General features: G+C 43.6%; 1 long non-coding RNA gene across 1 annotated transcript; it reads left to right on the top strand.

Moving 5' to 3' along the window:
• Positions 1–8,585: 8,585 nt before the first annotated feature.
• LOC147461391 (uncharacterized) lies at positions 8,586–15,075 on the top strand. Its single transcript, XR_015187588.1, has 3 exons — positions 8,586–10,477; positions 10,564–10,655; positions 14,740–15,075. It is a non-coding gene; the product is annotated as an uncharacterized LOC147461391 (long non-coding RNA).
• The last annotated feature ends 248 nt before the right edge of the window (positions 15,076–15,323 follow it).

Raw genomic sequence — 15,323 nt, 5'->3', positions numbered from 1 at the left:
CAAAAATATTGCCCACTAGCCTCATGTATATATGTGTACATAGCCCTGCAAGTTTTGGAAGTGGCTCTGTAAAAAATCATGTACAAAGGTGTGATTTTTCCAATCTTGGGTGCTGATGTTTTGGGTTGTTGGAGTCTCCAAAACATGGTTTTTAATAAGTATTTTCAACCGTGCTTTATATCTCATGAATCGAACTTGTACATAATGAATTATGAGCATCCGAAGCGAGCGGTCTCAACTTAGAAGGTGATTGCGGGTGCATGCGACAACGGAAAATGGAACAATTTGGGGGTCTAAGATTAGAAATGCTGAAATTTTACATTTTTGTAGATAGACGAGGAGATAGCCTTCGAGCAGTGTGTTACGGTGCGTCATTCGGTGGCCGAAACATCAAGTAATGCCATAGGGAAAGCTGTTCGAGAAGTTCTTATGCTTGGGGAGAGAGGTGGAATGTTTTCGGCTTGGGAGGAATGAGGAGGAGGTTGCCATGTGGCAGGGAGATTATCCCACATGAGAAGAGGAAAGGGAAAGTGGGGGGTATATAGGGCACATTGGGTGCCCACTATAGGTGTATCAAAAGGAGAGGGCTCTCTTAAAGCTTGGCTATGGGGGCTCGTGGGATCATGGGGAGATGGATGGTGCATTTTGGAAGTTCACACTATTAGGACAGGTGCCTAGCCACTTATTTTGGTCCCTGACCACTTGCCCCCACCCCATTCCTTGGTCAAAGGGTCACCACGCCAGCTCATTTTTGGCCCAAAAAAGGCCTAAAAGGAGCCAATTAAAAGGTGCCTGAGAAGAGAACCTTCTCGGCTAAGAAGAGAGAGAGAAATCTTGGGGATAAAAGATAAGAAAGTCCCCCATTTTAATAGCTTCAACACCTTCACAACTCAACTATGCTTATTTGATGATAGCCACTTTTTAGGTCAATCCTACTGAAGTAGGTGGACCCTTGTAGCTTATCAAATAGGTCTTCTACCTGTAGAACGGGAAACCTATTCTTGATAGTGATCCTATTTAGTGCTCTATAGTCGACACACATACGATATGTGCCGTCTTTCTTTTGCACTAGTAGCACATGAGAACAAAATGGAGATGAGCTAGGCTTAACCATGCCCTTCTCAACTAACTCATGCACTTGCCGCATAATCTCCTCCTTTTGAGCTTGAGAAACTCTATGAGGTTTGTTAGGCGGTGAATTTCCTAGAAGAAGTTCAAGTGCATGGTCAGCATTGCCTTGTTTAGGAGGTAGCTCACAAGGGATGTCGTCAATAAAAACATCTTGAAACCCCTTGAGAAAATTGGATAACTCTAATTCCTTTTGATTGTGTATATTTTCTTTTGCTAAAACATTAGGTTCATTTTGAGAGTCTTTAACAAAAACCATGTACATGGAAATAGAGCTCTTTATTGACTTATTGACAGCTTGTGTATGTACAATGGGTATGGTGTTACCCATTTGATTGGCATCTATGTATATATCTTTTTCCCTAAACCTAAAGGAGATTATCCTTATAGGGAATTTAACATTGGTAGCAATGCGATCAAACCATGGTGCCCCTAGGATTACATCCTCATGCTTGAGAGGAGAGATAAACAAGTCCTCTTTGTCCACATAGCCTTGGACATGGAGCCTCAATTTCCCAATTAAGGGAGTGACTGAAGCTTCTTGCCCCTTGAAAGCACCATCTGCGGGTAGGAAATCTCCTATCTCGTAAGCTTGTATGCCTAGCTTGGTGGCCAACTCTGTGGATATGAAAATGTGAGTAGAACTAGGGTCAAAGAGAATAAAAGCATCATGCTCCCTTACCTTTTCCCAAGCATGGCATAAAGGAGCTCCTTTGTGGTGATTTTCCTCCTCTTGGATTTCGATCAAGGTAGCTCTAGGGGGCTCGGGGGAGGTGTTCTTTTGGGGACAAGCATGGTACGCATGCCCTTGCTCGCCGCACTTGAAACAGCGGTTATCCTTGTGATAACACTCAAGCTCTTCAGGAGAGAGTTTATTTTTTCCTTTGTAAACTCCCTTCTCTTTAGCTTTGTTGCCCTTAGGAGACTTTTGGACATTGTACTTCCCCTTAGGCTCATTGGAACCCTTGTTTTCTGTGGGCTTAGAATTTCTTTTAGCCCCCGTTTGGAAATTGATTCGAGAAGCCACCATAATATGGTGTATAACCGACGATATGGTGCATGCCCTTTGGGAGTTGACATACTCCACCATTTCTTCAGTTATGCCCGCAGAAAATTGTTGCTTTTCCAACTTTTTGAAGATAGTGGCTTTGAGTTGTAGGTCTCAAAACTTGTCTACATATTTGTGAATGGATTCATAGGGAGAGAGATTCAAGCTTCGCCATTCGGTGAGTACTTTGACTTTGGCATCTGTGGCCAAAAACTGCTTCATAATGGTAGCTCTTAAAGCTTTCCATGTTCTGGAGCTTCACCATTGGCCCGTAGGCTAGACCACCATTGCCTGGCGGTCTTTTGAAAGTGCATAGTTACATGGCATAGCTTAGAGGACTCCGTGAATCCCTCATCTCCAAATGCCGCATCGAACTGCTAGATAAAGGCCAAGACTTTGTCCGTAGCACCAAAGGTGCCACCGTAGGTAAGGAAAGAGATGCTCTTTCCTCCCTCTTTGAACTTCTTGATCTTGGATGACCTCTTCCACGCGGCATAGGATTTCCTATGGCCCCTTCTTTTTGATGGTTCAATGGTTGCACCATCACTTTCTTTAGAAGTTGAGGAATTTGAGGAAGATGGAGAAGAGGATGACCTCCTTCTCGTCTTTTTCTTGCCTTGATCTTCTTTGTCTTCACCACCATCACTTTCATAAGAGGAAGAGGATGAAGAAGATGGAGAACAAGGTGTCCTCTTTCTTGCCTTTTTCTTCCCTTGTTTTTTGTCATCCCTCTTTGAAGTATGGTGTGGAGAAGTATGCGATGTTCTTCTCCATTTTGGAGGTGATGGAGAGCATTTAGCCGGCCGTCTTCGTGGATCCATCTCCGTCGAGGTGGTAAGAGACTCACTTCTTTCTCGTTCCTTTGGTGGAGGCTCTTGAATTCTCCTTTAACACTAGGTTGGTAATGGGACACTTTTATGTCCCGTTAAGTGACCATTTTCCTTGAATTATGTCAAGAGTTTTAAAATGGATTTTGAGGTGCTATCTGTCTAGAAAGTTGTCTCATGAGCTGAAAAAAAATCAACATTTTTTTGGAATATCAATTCCATCTTTAACCTTGTCCTTGCACAACCTAAACTGTGTGAAAAAACGGGTCCTGTTTTTGGCTTGTCTCAACATTTTGCAACTATACCACCTAAACATTTCACAACCTAAACTGTGTGAAAAAACGGGTCCTGTTTTTGGCTTGTCTCAACTTTTTGCAACTATACCACTCTAGAATTCATGTTTGTGAGGTCTATAATGCTAGAGAACTATCTTCAGTAGTCCTCAACATGTCCTAATGCTTCTAGGGAGAAATAAATGTTAAAGTTGTAAGTTATGACCAAATTACAAAAATTGTCAAATCCTATTTTTTAGCCAATGTTAGCTCTTATATGATTTTTTTGGTGGCTTTCATGATATCCAAATGCAGTTTTGATTTTCTATGTCGCATATTGTAACATAAGCTAATATTCCTTGAGTTTTGGGGCACCTAATACCCTATTTTGCATAGTAGACAACCATGGTTGATTTTTTTTAATTATAGAAGAAAACGAAACATTCTAGTATATCAAGTATAGCTTTTTCAATATTGTTAGTTTCTTGTGACAACTACATGCATTTTGTAGGTAGTAACCATATCTAGTCATAAGGATCAAATTTGGCTAGATATTGAATAGTTTCTATGGGATTCTACAACTCATAATGTTGAACCCAGTTTTCTCATGTTTGCTGTATTTAGCACTTCATCTTTGTCCCCAAGATTCCCCTTGGTAAGAGATGTATTATTCTTTTGACATGCTCCATGGCTCCTTATGAACCTAAAGGACAATAGGGAACTAAGAAAACATGCATATATTATTTGTATTGAGCGTGGCTATAGAAACTTTGATGATAGGTTTGCAGAATGGTAAAAATTCAACTTTTTTGTACCTATTTCTTTTGGCAAAACAAAAAATAGTGAGTGAGAAGCAATCATATGTTCTAATCACCAACCCATTGAAGTTAACTAGGGAATTTATCTCAAGTCCTACAAAAATCCCTAATCTTATTTTTATGCAACAAAACATAAGAAATGACTGTTTTGATGAAAATGTACTGGTCCATCAACTTTGGAGGCTTGGTGTGACCAAAAGATGAGAAATTTTACAAGTTTCTTATTTTTTCCATGTGTAGTAGGCCTTGAACTATAATCTCATGAAAGGATTTTACAAAATGAGTGGATCTACTATGGTTTTGGAGGTTTTTTTCAAAACCCTGAAAGGACACTTTTATGTCTTGTTAGGTTACCAACCTAGTGTTAAGAAGGAGGTGCATCATCAAGGAGAAAGTTTCTGAGCCCTTCATATGGATCCTCTTCTTCTTCCCAAATCGGAGAGAGGCCTCTTTTGGAAGTCTCGCAAGGAGGCTTTCTAGGTACTCTCTTGTCATGGTGGGAAGCTTGGAGAATCCCATGAGCACAAAGTTGCCGTTGCACTTCACTTTGGAGGGATGGATTGCCCCATGGCTTGTTGAAGCCTAGAAACAAGATAGTTAACAGGCATCAAGGCATCATTAGTAGCCTCCTCATTAGCAAAATCAAAGTTATCAGCATTAATTTCACTCTCTTTACTATTGTCAGCCATTCTAACAACTTCTAGGTGTACTTTGGCACTTCAAGCCCTAGTTGCTACTCCTCTTTACCCCTTTAGAAAAAGCACTCAAGCTATTGTACCCATGGCTCGAATACCATTAATTGCAGGGAATAGAAGAGAGGTTCGTTCAAAACACCAAAATAGCACCAGCTCCTATCAAGCTTCTAATAGCTCAATAGTGGTTAAGCCGTAGGCAAGCCCCGTAGGACTCCACTATTAAGACCATATCTCTGATGCCCTGTTAACTACACAAAGGCAGGCGCACTGCAAGGCTGAAAAATCCCTATTCTAATTACTCACATGCAATTAATAATACCAACCATTTCTAGCTAGCTTTAGGACCTCCCTTCTTGAGTAAGAAAAGAGAAACCTTGTGCTCTGATACCAATGTAACTTTTAATGGCCTATTAACTTGTGTGTAGCGGAAACTAGGATGAACATAGTGAGCATTTCATTAGAATAGATTCCTAATTAGAATAACAAGAGTGCTTGTGTGGAGAGAGCAACAAATAAGTATAACACCTAAATAGATAGCATGAACAATACTTCAAAAGAGAGATGAATTAACCAATTGACAACAGTTGAGGACCGGATTTGCATGGAGCCGGTCCCCCCTCCAAAAGGCTTTGTATTATGGTTTCTCCAATCAAGAGAGACATTTTACAATACAATTCTTTGTGTTCCTTCAATACTAGCTAGTGCAATGAAGATGGAAACTTCAAGGACTAAGCAAAACACTTATCGAACACAACATCAATTCCCTCACGGTCTCAAACCCAAGACCTCACACACCTTTGAAGATGGTGAGAGCTAGCCGTGTATAAGAGTAGATTGAGAGAAAGAAGGAGTAGTTTTACGAGAAAGATGTACATCTCCTCACATAATGACTCAAATTAGCATATCTTAGCTTAGTAATTAGCATGGTAGAGGAGATGAGCATGCATTGAAGCTTGGCTCTTGGTTGGATTTGCATCACAAAGCCAAGAGTTGTTGGTGTACGCCTCCCTTCTCACAAGCTTGGAGTAGGTGGTAAGCTTTCCATTAAAGCTTGAGAAGGAGAGAGAGAGAGTCTTCTTGCTTCATACATTGATTGTGTGAGTGTGTAAGTGAATAATTCCTTGAGAAATGAGTCCCCCTCCCTCTCTTGGTCGACCCCCCTTGCTAATTGCTCATGCTACAGCCCTATTGGACCCCCCCAAGCCTAGCCAATGGAAATTAAGCAGCATAAGTGATAGCCTTTTGACATGTGTCTCCCTTCCCCTTTTTGTGAGAGCTATGGTAATTAATTAATTCAACCAAACTCTCATTGGACCCCTTTGCCTCATGGCCAATAGGAATCAGGCTAGCCATTGGGTTGTTGAATGCTCATTGGACCCCTTGGGAGACTGTCCAATAGTCTTCTAGAGAGATTAATTCCTATTGGTTCTTTTATTAAGTGTTTTTAAATTAATTAAACTAGATTTACTCTAGCCTAATTCTCATTGATCCACCTCCATGGCCATCCAATAGGATTTGAGTACACCTTGTGGGCATCTGGCCTAGGGAGCTGACATGTGTCCCTCTTTCCCTTTGTGTACAAATGAAGTGTGTGTGGGTCTTTCTCTCTCATCTCCTACTTCTTGGGCTCGCCCCCTCCTATGTAGGGACTTGTGAAGACTTTTGTACACACACACACAGCATCCAAATTTCCTAAGCTTTGAGCTTTGGACACAACCTTTGAATTTGGAACCTTAGCATTTTGGAAGTCTTAAACCTTAGGGTCTTTTAAGCCCATTGTTGAACATTGCTCTTTTTCAGATGGCCCCCCCTTTGGCTCCCTATTTTCCATCCTTTGGATCCATACTGTGGCCGGTCTGCTAGCTTAACCAATATTCTAGCTTTTTCTCCCCTGGCATTTCCCCATATTAAATGATCAGTTTAACATGAGAAAATCATTTAGGAGAATTAGATATTGATTAATATGACAGAGATGGACCAATGAGAATAAGGCTAGAGTAAATCTAGTTTAATTCATTTAGAAACACTTAATAAAAGAACCAATAAGAGTTAATCTCTCTAGAAGACTATTGGAAAGTCTCCCAAGGGGTCCAATGAGCATTGAGCAGCCCAATGGCTTGCCTGATTCCTATTGTCCGGGAGACAGAGGGGTCCAATGATAGTTAAGTTGCATTAATTAATTACCTAAAGCTCTCACAAAAGGGGAAAGGGGGACACATGTCAGAAGGCTATCACTTATGCTTATTAAATCCTATTGGCTAAGCTTGGAGAGGTCCAATGAGGTGCCAGCAAGAGGATTTAGAAAGAGGGGTCGACCAAGAGAGAGAGGGGGATGATTTTTCAAAGGCATTATTCCACACACACTTACACTAGCTCATGTGTGAAGCAAGAAGACTCTCTCTCTCTTTCTCAAGCTTTAATGGAAAGCTTATCATCTACTCCAAGCTTGGAGAAGGGAGGCCTACACCAACAACTCATGGCTTTGTGATGCAATCCTAATCAAGAGCGAAGCTTCAATGCATGCTCATCTCCTCTACCATGCTAATTACTAAGCTATGTTAGGCTAATATGAGTGATTATGTGAGGAGATGTACATCTTTCTCGTAAGACTACTCCTTCCTCTCAATCTACTCTCATACCCCGCTAGCTCTCACCATCTTCGAAGGTGTGTGAGGTTTTGGGTCTGAGACCGTGAGGGAATTGATGTTGTGTTTTATAAGTGTTTGTCTAGTGCTTGACGCTTCCATCTTCATTGCACTAGCTATTTGATTGAAGGAACACAAAGAATTGTATTGTAAAACGTCTCCCTTGATGGGGGAAACCTATAATACAAAGCCTTTTGGAGGGGGGACCCGCTACATGTAAATCCGGTCCTCAACTGCTTTCAATAGCTTAATTTCTCTCTCTTTTGAAGTATTGTTCATGCATATCTAACTAGGTGTTATGCGTTTTGTTGCTCTCTCCACCCAAGCACTCTTGTTATGCTCACTAGGAATCTATTCTAATGAAATGCTCACCATGTTCATGCTATTTTCCGATACACACAAGTTACTAGGCCATTAAATGTTACAAAAGTTTTGCTTTGTAGAGAGAGAGAGAGAGAGAGAGAGAGAGAGAGAGACCAAGGTGGCATCTTTCCAGGCAAGAAAAGGGAGCTCATGTGAACATTAGGTCCCCAGGTGCGAGTGTTGAGAGAGAGAGACATTTATATGGAATAAGGAATATAGCTCGATGATTTTTGGGTGCGTAGAGAGAGAGAGAGAGAGAGAGAGAGAGAGAGAGAGAGAGTCTCTTGCAGCTTGAGGCCCCTCTCGCATGGCAGCAACGGCCCGTGGCAGCGACGGCCTCAACTCTACCTCAACTCCATGAGGTAGAGGCCCGATAGACGTGGCCCTTTTGACATAGTGGCAAACAGCATAGCGCACAATCGCAGGCAAAAGAGAAGACGAAGAAAAAGCCTTAGATCTGGCTAAGACTTGAGTTTTCTCTATGTCCTTTCTCTTTAGCTCGCTAGGGGGAGAAACTCTTTTTAATTTCTTGAAAAGCTTTCTATTGTCTCCTTTAGTCGATGTCGGTTTTTATGGCGACGTGGGAACCCCCGCTTGTTACACCTACTGGTTTGCTGATGAATGAATGAGAGAGAGAGAGAGAGAGAGAGAGAGAGAGAGAGAGAGAGAGAGAGAGAGAACGAGAGAACCAAAAGGCTAATGGCCCTCTCTCAACACCTTCAATTTTGCCTGAATCTGTGGTACCTCCTCCCTCCCTCTTGTTATTTTCTCCCATGCACATCTGATCTCCAAGCACTACACCCATGTGTGCCCCCTCTGCGTGGTGGGTGGCACAATCCAATCCTTGCTTTTCTTTTAAAAAAAGGAAACCATCAATAGCCAGTTGGCCTTCTTTATATAACGTTATGTTACATTCAACGCTACCTCCTTTTTTTAATGCAGTCCCCTTCTGTAGTCAAAAGCGCGCTATCACCTTTGCAGCTGTTGGCCAACTCCCTTCAACGACCCGCTCCTCGGCTTCGCAACATCTGGCTCTGTCTGCAGCTTTCTTGCGATGCAAAGAGGCTTGTGATTCTCTCCTCTCAACTACTACTCATCAATTCCTCTCTCTCTCTCTCTCTCTCTCTCGCGTCAATCTCCTCCTCTCTGTAGATGGCTTCTCTACTGCCCCTTGTCAGCCTCCTTCCTTGGCTTCAGCTCAAAACCTGCATTGTGTTTGTGAGAGCACAAAATGAGAGAGAGAGAGAGAGAGAGAGAGAGAGAGAGAGAGAGAGCTCCTCTCGCAGCTCAAGGGGTGGCAACGGCCCGTGGTAGCAACGGTCTCAACCCGAGGAGGCGGAGGCCCTACAGACGTTGCTCGACAAGAGGAGGCCCGAGAGACGTGGTAGTGGAAAACAGCGAACAGAGAGAATTCCAAAAGGCTAACGGCCCTCTCTCAACGCCTTCATTTTTGTCGGAATCAGTGGTCCCTCCTTGCTCCCTCTTGTTATTTTCTACCCTGCACATCAATCTCCAAGCACTACGCCCGTGTGTGCCCCGTCTACATGTCGGTGTACAAACCAAGTATCGAGCCCTTGCTTTTCTTTTGAAAAGAAGAAGCCATCAATAGCCCATCGGTCTTCTTTATCTAATCTAACTTATATAATGCATGGGGAGATGGCTCTGGAGAAAGTGCCACGTGGAAGCTGCAGGTTAAAACACAGACATTAATTAAGAAAAAACATTTGCAGATGGCAACCGCCGCGACTACGCAAAGATCACGAGAGACAGCGGCAACCTGCATCAACATACACAATGATCTATTCCCTCCATCCCTCTCGTGATCTCTCTCTCTCTCTCTCTCTCGGCATCGGGTTCCAGCTATCGGATACGGTGTTGATGAGTATCCTCTCTACAAAAGAGCACAACAATGCTTGGAATGGAGTGGGCTCCGGATCAAATCAGATGGGTGCGTGCAAGAAAGAGCTCTGCGGATACCGGTGGCAAACATGGGATGCAATGCAGTATTAAGGGGCTCTTGCTCTTCCAATCGAGAGGGCCACTCTCTGTCACTACAAACAGTAAAATGTGTATACATAGAGGCATTAACACTTGCTACATAGCTAGACAAATATAAGGCACTATGGTGAAAAGGTGGGTAAGAATGGAAAACTTCTAGGTAGGCTAAATATGAGAGCACCTTTCTCAGGAAAACTAAGGCACTATGGTGAAAAGGTGGGTAAGAATGCAATACTTCCAAGTGGGCCAAATATGAAAGATGTTTGCTTGGCAAAGAGAGGAGACGTTGAGGTTGAAGTGGTAGGAGAATTCATTAAGGTCTAAAACTCGACGCCAGGAATGCCGAGCTGCTGGGCGACGAAGGAGTGAGAGACTAGGCAAGTGGGAGGCCGATGGTCCTACTCTTGGAGATGGGAATGAGGTACAAGAGGCTCTCTGACCTAGTAGAGGTTGAAAAGTAGGGCTTCGAAAGATGCTGGCCATGAGGAGGAATTTCTTAGACTAGAACCAATATCAATGGCAAGTGGCATGTAGGCCAAGCCTTGAGATCTGGCGATGGTGTTGGTGTCTTTGTCAGGCCAGTGTTGCGGGGCCCGGAAGAAAAGTAGATGAAGGGGACGTCAAAACTGACAACCGATGCGGGGGAGATTGAGTGGAAGCTGCCATGTCCATTGTCTTGTGAGGTGCGGGATATGGAAAGAGACCTGGTGCAGAGATATTTAACAGTCTAATCGGCGATATTAACATTTTCTTTTCTTTTAATGTATAGCACTGACTTTCATCGGTTGCCGTCGCGACTACTCAATGCTCAATGCTCATGTTATGCAGTTCTGCAAGAAAATTGTGCAAAGAGAAGTAAAGGTCTCTCTCTCTCTCTCTCTCTCTCTCTCTCTCTCTCTCTCTCTCTATATATATATATATATATATATATATATGTATATATATATATATGTGTATATATATATATATATATATGCACTGCACCTGCTTCATGCACGTCTGCATTGCCTTTGCTTCATGCGTGCATGTGCTATGCGCCACTGTTGGGGCCCCCCCCCCCCCCCCCCCCCCCCCCCCCCCCCCCCCCCTCTCTCTCTAGCATGGAGACAACATACATCAGATATTATTTCCTGTACGTCTTCTCCTTAAACTCCAATTAAGTTTTCTTAATCATCTGCTACTTCCATAAGTTATGATGACGGCTCTTTCCCTTTTTCTCTCTCACTCTCTGTGACGCCCTCGTTAGGGGCGTCGCGGAAAAGGGGTCGCGCCGGCTCACCTGCGATGCAAACGGGACCTGCAGGCAAGCAAACGCATACACAAGAACGCAACTTGAAAATTGAATGCAAGAGGGACACGAGAGTGAGGGACGCAAACGAATGATCAATATCATAAGAAAGTGCCGAATACAAGGGACGCAAGTAATCACATGAAAACGGGGCTGGCAAGTTGGGGAAAGTGGCACATACTTCCCTTATATACACCCCCGGTTTGAGAGAGCTTGACGCCCACGTCAAGCCGGGGTTTTGAGAGGTGCCGATACAAAAGTTGATGCCGAGGTTTAGGGGGCGGATATGTACAAGGGGGGGAGTGAAGTGTTGCCCAAAAATGTCTAGCTACTTAGGGTTATGCTAGTTACAAGTGGGATGGAGGACTACTCTATATGGTTTTCATTTAGTGGGTTGTCCTCCTCTTCAGTGGGCATGTTGTAGAAGCGCAGCACAAGGGGTCTTCCGAGTCGAAGCATGATTTCTTCAGGTACCCAAGTGCATTCCGTCATGGGGCGATTTCGCCATTTGACATAGAAGAGTTGTCCCCGGCGCCCAAAACGCGACTTTAGGATGGCCTCCGGCTCATGTGGCGGGCCATCCTTTACATATTCGGGGAGGCTTCTACCATAGGTGTTATCCGGCACAAACCTTTTGAGTAGACTTACATGGAAGGCGTTGTGGATGTTGATGTGTGATGGGAGATCCAGCTTGTAGGTGATGTCGTTGTAGGACTTGAGCACTTTGTAGGGCCCATAGTAGCGGTGGTTGAACTTCGGGGAGAGGCCTTGAGGGAGGGTGATATTCTGGGAGCTGACGAGGACTAAGTCACCTTCTTGGAAGAGTTCGGCAGGCCGTCGCTTTTGGTTGGCGTATTTGGCGATGCGTACCTTGCTTTGCTCGAGACTCTTCTTTGCCCTTTGCATGCGGGTTTTCCATTGTTGAAGGAATTCTTCACATTCAAGATCCTGGGCATGCACATCGCCGGTTGCCAGTGCAAGGGGTGTGATGACTTCTTTACCTGTGGAGAGCTCGAAGGGGGTGTAGCCAGTGCTGCTATGGATGGAGTTGTTGTAGTGGAATTCCAGGACGTCCATGTATTCGGACCAGTCCTTCTGATCTGCCTTGACGTAGCTGCGGATGTAGTCTTCAATGCCTTGGTTGACTCTTTCAGTTTTCCCATCGGTTTCTGGGTGGTAGGCGGAGGAGAAGCGGAGCTGGGTGCCTAGCAGCTTGAAGAGCTCGCGCCAGAGGTCGCTGAGGAAACAGGTGTCGCGATCAGAAACTATGGCTAGGGGAAGGCCGTGGTATTTGAAGACTTTGGCGAAGAAGTGTTTGGCGACTTGGTAGGCGGTGACGGGAGGCTTCGTAGGTATGAAATGAGCTTGCTTGGTGAAGTAGTCGACGACCACCATGATGGTAGTGTGGCCGTAGGAGGGGGGGAGGTCGACGATGAAGTCCATACTTACCATGTCCCAAGGCGGGGAGGGTGTTGGCATGGGGTGGAGGAGGCCAGCAGGCTTGACTCGTTGAGCTTTGACCAGTTGACAGGTTGGGCAGGTGCGCACGTAGTCGATCACGTCGTCCTTCATTTTTGGCCACATGTAGTGTTGATGGAGTTTGTCATAAGATCTCTTCTGGCCACCATGTCCAGCTAGCTTGCATTCATGAGCCTCCCACATGAGGTCTTTCTTTAGCTCTGGATCATTGGGGATGTAGATTTTTCCATGCACTTAGAAGAGGTTATCTTTGACTTCAAAGAGACCCACTGCGGCTTTCCCAGAGATGTGGTCGTTGAGCATGCAGAGGACAGCAGGATCAGCTTTTTGAGCGTCGAGGATGCGTTGGCGTAGAGTGCTGGTTGCTGTGGAGATGGCTGTGAGGGTGGGCATTCAACTAAGAGCATCTGGCATGACGTTTGTAGTACCTGGTTTGTGGATGATGTCGATGTCGTATTCTGCCAGTGTATCCTGCCACCTGGCTTGCTTGGGGGTGATTTTTGGTTGTGTCTGGAATTACTTGAGGGAGATATTATCTGTGTAGACCTTGGTGTGCTTGTCTTGGACATAGTGTCGCCACTTTCGGAGGCAGTGGACGACAGCGATCATTTCCTTCTCATGTGTAGTCCATCTTGTTTCTACATCTGTGAACTTGTGAGATTCGTAGGCGATGGGCTGCTGCTCTTGCATGAGGACTCCACCAATGGAACCATCGGAGGCATCTGTATGTACTTCAAATGGTTTGGTGAAGTCGGATAATCGGAGGACAGGGGTACTACACATGGCGATCTTCACGTTCTCAAAGGCTTCTTCTTCTTTAGAGGTCCACTGAAAGAGTTTGTGGCCTTTGGTTATCTCTGTAAGTGGCGCAGCAATCTTGCTGAAGTCGCGGATGAAACGGCGTGTGTACTGACAGAAGCCCACAAACTCTCGGACTTCTTTGATGGATGTTAGGGGAGCCCACTTGATGACAGCGTCGACTTTCTTGGGGTCCACCACCATTAGGAAAAATATGAACCCTCTAGGGGCCCTTTAGGATTAAGGTTAATTAGAGGTCAGCCAATAGGAAGAGGGTGGTGGACACTCTATACCCTCAAAAAAGTAGGGGGACAAGGTAGCCTTACACCTCTTAATTGTCTCTTACCTAGTGAGAAGGTAAGGGAGGTGGCTAGGGGAAAGAGGGGGGGGGGGGGGACCACTTTGACCTCTTTTCCCCCACTTTTTGGCCCGGATTTAAAAATACACTAAAAATTTCAAAATTTCAAAAAATTTCAAATTTCAAGTTTTCCCTCCTTAAAAGGTCCCCAAACCTATTTCATGGTCAAAAAAGTATTTTTGACCTTCAAAAGTTAAAAACGTGCACTAAAAAATCCAAAAAATTGATTTTTTTTTAAAAACAAATCAAAACATCATTTTCACCCTCCAAAGTCTTTCCAAACCTATTCTATAGCTAAAAAGTGTTTTTCTCTCTCTACAAACCTTTTTCCAAGCTCTCCATTGCTGCAACAACCACATGCACCCCCTATAGTCCATCATTATCTCTCTGCTAGCTTTCTCCCACCTCCATTGTAGCACCAAGCAAGCTCCTCCTCCATCTCTTCCCCTTACCCACCACATAGTTTCACACCAAGTTAGCTCCTCTCCCTTCTCTCATCTCCATTACAACATGAAACAAGATTCTACTCCTTCTACTTTCATTCACTCACACTACATGGAAACCTCTACTCCCGAAGGTGGCAAAAGTATGAGCTCACATGAGTTGCATACCACAACAATAGGAGGTGTGAATATCGCGTGGGCATTGCAAGGGTTCATCTCCAACATAAAGATAGAATGGTAAGAAAACTACCCTTGTAGCTTACATTCAGAGCTTAACATCATCTCCATCTTTAAGTTTATCATGCTGGAGAGAATTAACCTCTTTATGGATTTCAGTGTTTAGGCTTCACACCTCATAACACTAAGTGGTGCTATTTTGTTGATGACTTTGGTGCGCCATCTATAGTTGTGTAGCATGTGATTTGAGTCTCACAATGTAAGTAAGTTGTGTTATCTATGGAGAGTCGTCAAAGATTTTTCTTGTAATTTATTCTTTGTATAATTGTCATTAGATAATTGGAATGATATCATTTTGTACTTTATAACTTTGTGCTCACATAATCTTTTGTTTACTTACAGATTCAACTTGTTTTAAGAGGACATGAGCAAGCAACCATGTGCAGAGATGGAAATCACTCTATTTTTGTTCCTTGAGGAACCTTTCACTACCATGTTAAAAGATTTTGATAAGAATAGTAGGTGTTTTTTAGAATCTTGAACCAATAAGGACTCTCTAGGAGCTCTCATAGAAGCCATCCATATAGTACTACTATCTTCCCTAGTGTCATAGACACACAAATACTCAAGTGTATATGAATCTCTAGATAAGGAGGACAAATACTTGTAAGATAAGCCTAGCAACAACAACATTGTCTCCATTTGTAATTATTTTTCATGAGGCTGGATTCCTCTATAAATGCAATATAAATATGTTTTTTTGTTAAATGGTGTCGCATTGAGTGAGAGTATTTAATTTAGATTACTGAAGTTTCATACAGATCTAAGAAATATTGTTTACTTTTATGGATATTTTGATTTGCCTGTACGATGATTCAAGTCGCAAGTCTTAATCACTCCACCTTGAAGAAATTCAAGCAATATTTTGATTTCAGTTTAATCATTAATGGTTATTCTTATTAAAGTGGATCATAAACTTTGTCAAG

The sequence above is a fragment of the Adiantum capillus-veneris genome, chromosome 3, assembly GCF_014529385.1.
Source record: "Adiantum capillus-veneris isolate H3 chromosome 3, ASM1452938v2, whole genome shotgun sequence".
In the NCBI taxonomy this organism is placed as follows: domain Eukaryota; kingdom Viridiplantae; phylum Streptophyta; class Polypodiopsida; order Polypodiales; family Pteridaceae; genus Adiantum; species Adiantum capillus-veneris.
The sequence above is the reverse complement of the archived record's forward strand: the minus strand, read 5'-3'. Positions and strand labels throughout refer to the sequence as shown.